The sequence below is a fragment of the Uranotaenia lowii genome, chromosome 1 (genome assembly GCF_029784155.1).
Source record: "Uranotaenia lowii strain MFRU-FL chromosome 1, ASM2978415v1, whole genome shotgun sequence".
NCBI lineage: Eukaryota > Metazoa > Arthropoda > Insecta > Diptera > Culicidae > Uranotaenia > Uranotaenia lowii.
The window spans coordinates 111,209,407-111,215,154 of NC_073691.1; positions in this window are offsets into that span (position 1 = coordinate 111,209,407).

Below are 5,748 nucleotides of genomic sequence, written 5' to 3' on the forward strand. Positions count from 1 at the left end.
AATTCTGAATCTGAATTCTGAATCTGAATTCTGAATCTGAATTCTGAATCTGAATTCTGAATCTGAATCTGAATCTGAATTCTGAATCTGAATCTGAATCTGAATTCTGAATCTGAATTCTGAATCTGAATTCTGAATCTGAATTCTGAATCTGAATTCTGAATCTGAATTCTGAATCTGAATTCTGAATCTGAATTCTGAATCTGAATTCTGAATCTGAATTCTGAATCTGAATTCTGAATCTGAATCCTGAATCTGAATTCTGAATCTGAATTCTGAATCAGAATTCTGATTCTGAATTCTGAATCTGAATTCTGAATCTGAACTCTGAATTTGAATTCTGAATCTGAATTCTGAATCTAAATTCTGAATCTGAATTCTGAATCTGAATTCTGAATCTGAATTCTGAATCTGAATTCTGAATCTGAATTCTGAATCTGAATTCTGAATCTGAATTCTGAATCTGAATTCTGAATCTGAATTCTGAATCTGAATTCTGAATCTGAATTCTGAATCTGAATTCTGAATCTGAATTCTGAATCTGAATTCTGAATCTGAATTCTGAATCTGAATTCTGAATCTGAATTCTGAATCTGAATTCTGAATCTGAATTCTGAATCTGAATTCTGAATCTGAATTCTGAATCTGAATTCTGAATCTGAATTTTGAATCTGAATTCTGAATCTGAATTCTGAATCCGAATTCTGAATCTGAATTCTGAATCTGAATTCTGAATCTGAATTCTGAATCTGAATTCTGAATCTGAATTCTGAATCTGAACTCTGAATCTGAGCTTTGAATCTGAATTCTGAATTTTGAATTCTGAATCCTGAATTCTGAATCTGAATTCTGAATCTGAATTCTGAATCTGAATTCTGAATCTGAATTCTGAATCTGAATTCTGAATCTGAATTCTGAATCTGAACTCTGAATCTGAACTTTTAATCTGAATTCTGAATTTTGAATTCTGAATCTGAATTCTGAATCTGAATTCTGAATCTGAATTCTGAATCTGAATTCTGAATCTGAATTCTGAATCTGAATTCTGAATCTGAATTCTGAATCTGAATTCTGAATCTGAATTCTGAATCTGAATTCTGAATCTGAATTCTGAATCTGAATTCTGAATCTGAATTCTGAATCTGAATTCTGAATCTGAATTCTGAATCTGAATTCTGAATCTTTATTCTGAATCTGAATTCTGAATCTGAATTCTGAATCTGAATTCTGAATCTGAATTCTGAATCTGAATTCTGAATCTGAATTCTGAATCTGAATTCTGAATCTGAATTCTGAATCTGAATTCTGAATCTGAATTCTGAATCTGAATTCTGAATCTGAATTCTGAATCTGAATTCTGAATCTGAATTCTGAATCTGAATTCTGAATCTGAATTCTGAATCTGAATTCTGAATCTGAACTCTGAATCTGAACTTTGAATCTGAATTCTGAATTTTGAATTCTGAATCTGAATTCTGAATTCTGAATCTGAATTCTGAATCTGAATTCTGAATCTGAATTCTGAATCTGAATTCTGAATCTGAATTCTGAATCTGAATTCTGAATCTGAATTCTGAATCTGAATTCTGAATCTGAATTCTGAATCTGAATTCTGAATCTGAATTCTGAATCTGAATTCTGAATCTGAATTCTGAATCTGAATTCTGAATCTGAATTCTGAATCTGAATTCTGAATCTGAATTCTGAATCTGAATTCTGAATCTGAATTCTGAATCTGAATTCTGAATCTGAATTCTGAATCTGAATTCTGAATCTGAATTCTGAATCTGAATTCTGAATCTGAATTCTGAATCTGAATTCTGAATCTGAATTCTGAATCTGAATTCTGAATCTGAATTCTGAATCTGAATTCTGAATCTGAGTTCTGAATCTGAATTCTGAATCTGAATTCTGAATCTGAATTCTGAATCTGAATTCTGAATCTGAACTCTGAATCTGAACTTTGAATCTGAATTCTGAATTTTGAATTCTGAATCTGAATTCTGAATCTGAATTCTGAATCTCAATTCTGAATCTGAATTCTGAATCTGAATTCTGAATCTGAATTCTGAATCTGAATTCTGAATCTGAATTCTGAATCTGAATTCTGAATCTGAATTCTGAATCTGAATTCTGAATCTGAATTCTGAATCTGAATTCTGAATCTGAATTCTGAATCTGAATTCTGAATCTGAATTCTGAATCTGAATTCTGAATCTGAATTCTGAATCTGAATTCTGAATCTGAATTCTGAATCTGAATTCTGAATCTGAATTCTGAATCTGAATTCTGAATCTGAATTCTGAATCTGAATTCTGAATCTGAATTCTGAATCTGAATTCTGAATCTGAATTCTGAATCTGAATTCTGAATCTGAATTCTGAATCTGAATTCTGAATATGAATTTTGAATCTGAATTCTGAATCTGAATTCTGAATCTGAATTCTGAATCTGAATTCTGAATCTGAATTCTGAATCTGAATTCTGAATCTGAATTCTGAATCTGAATTCTGAATCTGAATTCTGAATCTGAATTCTGAATCTGAATTCTGAATCTGAATTCTGAATCTGAATTCTGAATTCTGAATTCTGAATTCTGAATTCTGAATCTGAATTCTGAATCTGAATTCTGAATCTGAATTCTGAATTCTGAATCTGAATTCTGAATCTGAATTCTGAATCTGAATTCTGAATTCTGAATTCTGAATCTGAATTCTGAATCTGAATTCTGAATCTGAATTCTGAATCTGAATTCTGAATCTGAATTCTGAATCTGAATTCTGAATTCTGAATTCTGAATTCTGAATCGGAATTCTGAATCTGAATTCTGAATCTGAATTCTGAATCTGAATTCTGAATCTGAATTCTGAACCTGAATTCTGAATCTGAATTCTGATTCTGAATTCTGAATCTGAATTCTGAATCTGAATTCTGAATCTGAATTCTGAATCTGAATTCTGAATCTGAATTCTGAATCTGAATTCTGAATCTGAATTCTGAATCTGAATTCTGAATCTGAATTCTGAATCTGAATTCTGAATCTGAATTCTGAATCTGAATTCTGAATCTGAATTCTGAATCTGAATTCTGAATCTGAATTCTGAATCTGAATTCTGAATCTGAATTCTGAATCTGAATTCTGAATCTGAATTCTGAATCTGAATTCTGAATCTGAATTCTGAATCTGAATTCTGAATCTGAATTCTGAATCTGAATTCTGAATCTGAATTCTGAATCTGAATTCTGAATCTGAATTCTGAATCTGAATTCTGAATCTGAATTCTGAATCTGAATTCTGAATCTGAATTCTGAATCTGAATTCTGAATCTGAATTCTGAATCTGAATTCTGAATCTGAATTCTGAATCTGAATTCTGAATCTGAATTCTGAATCTGAATTCTGAATCTGAATTCTGAATCTGAATTCTGAATCTGAATTCTGAATTCTGAATCTGAATTCTGAATCTGAATTCTGAATCTGAATTCTGAATCTGAATTCTGAATTCTGAATTCTGAATTCTGAATTCTGAATTCTGAATTCTGAATTCTGAATCTGAATTCTGAATCTGAATTCTGAATCTGAATTCTGAATCTGAATTCTGAATCTGAATTCTGAATCTGAATTCTGAATCTGAATTCTGAATCTGAATTCTGAATCTGAATTCTGAATCTGAATTCTGAATCTGAATTCTGAATCTGAATTCTGAATCTGAATTCTGAATCTGAATTCTGAATCTGAATTCTGAATCTGAATTCTGAATCTGAATTCTGAATCTGAATTCTGAATCTGAATTCTGAATCTGAATTCTGAATCTGAATTCTGAATCTGAATTCTGAATCTGAATTCTGAATCTGAATTCTGAATCTGAATTCTGAATTCTGAATCTGAATTCTGAATCTGAATTCTGAATCTGAATTCTGAATCTGAATTCTGAATCTGAATTCTGAATCTGAATTCTGAATCTGAATTCTGAATCTGAATTCTGAATCTGAATTCTGAATCTGAATCTGAATTCTGAATCTGAATTTGGAATTCTGAATTCTGAATCCTGAATTCTGATTTTTAAACCTGTATCCTGAATTTGAAAACTTAATCTGAATTCTGCATCTGAATTTGAATCTAAATTATGTATGAGTATGTTGAAATGAAAAAAAAATCATAAATTCATTCTTCAACACGGGTAAAAAAACGAGGGTCATAAAATCTTCATATAAATTCCCCTCCAACGCAGTTTTCTGTGAGGCTCTGCATTTTGTTGACACCCGGCATGGCTATAGACACTATAATTTCATATATGAAATTATAGTGTCTATATGCATGGCGGACTCTGAAAGAAACGCCCATCCGCCATTTGCTGCATTGAAAAGCAAGAAGAGTAAGATATAAACACTGTTGCCGTATTTGCCCCAGCAAACTGAGAAACTGCCCAGACCACGGTGCGTCTTAGTAATGCCTTTTACATATATGAGTTTGAGCCGCTTTCAGTGAAGGCGTGCCGTTGGTTTATTGGATAGCCGCTTGCGACTAGAGATCTGAAGGTTTCGGGTTCGATTCCAGTGTCAATAAATTTTAATTTTTTATTTTGATTATCTCCAATTTATAAATGATTGCTGGTGCTGCTGCTTCGAGGCGCCACTAGCAACTTTTTTTTTTTATGCCATAATAAGTATGATATGTATTTGGTAAAGAAAACGGTTTCAACCTACATATTTTGTTTATTTCCCGTTTTTGAAGACCGGTTGTGTAGAAAAAAGAAATGGCATTCTTGTGAGACTAAAATCATTTGAATTGTGCAGCCTAGTTTCGCAAAAACTTTCTAAACATTTTAAAATGGCTACAGCACAAATCTACGGGACATCAACAGAACTCGTCGAGCTGAGTCGATAAGGGTACCTATAAAGGTATGCCTAAGACCCATAATTAATGATCTCCCCCAATCGACCGATAACCAAACCTTTCTGTAAGAAAGGCAAAAATGATGCATAGTACGTTTTTTGGGGGAAAAGCGAACTGGTATGTAAGGAGTTCCATTTTATGTAGGAAAGAATTACAACACTTATTCTAATATTTGAATATAAGTTCCAATTTCAAATTCCAGGTTGATCTTCAATCCGAATTCTTAATCAGAATTCTGAATCTGAATTCTCAATCTGAATCTGAACTCTGAATCTGAATTCTGAATCTGTATTCTGAATCTGAATTCTGAATCTGAATTCTGAATCTGAATTCTGAATCTGAATTCTGAATCTGAATTCTGAATCTGAATTCTGAATCTGAATTCTGAATCTGAATTCTTAATCTGAATTCTTAATCTGAATTCTGAATCTGAATTCTGAATCTGAATTCTGAATCTGAATCTGAATCTGAATTCTGAATCTGTATTCTGAATTCTGAATCTGAATTCTGAATCTGAATTCTGAATCTGAATCTGAATCTGAATTCTGAATCTGAATTCTGAAGTCTGAATCTGAATTCTGAATCTGAACTCTGAATCTGAATTCTGAATCTGAATTCTGAATCTGAATTCTGAATCTGAATTCTGAATCTGAATTCTGAATCTGAATTCTGAATCTGAATTCTGAATCTGAATTCTGAATCTGAATTCTGAATCTGAATTCTGAATCTGAATTCTGAATCTGAATTCTGAATCTGAATTCTGAATCTGAATTCTGAATCTGAATTCTGAATCTGAATTCTGAATCTGAATTCTGAATCTGAATTCTGAATTCTGAATCTGAATTCTGAATC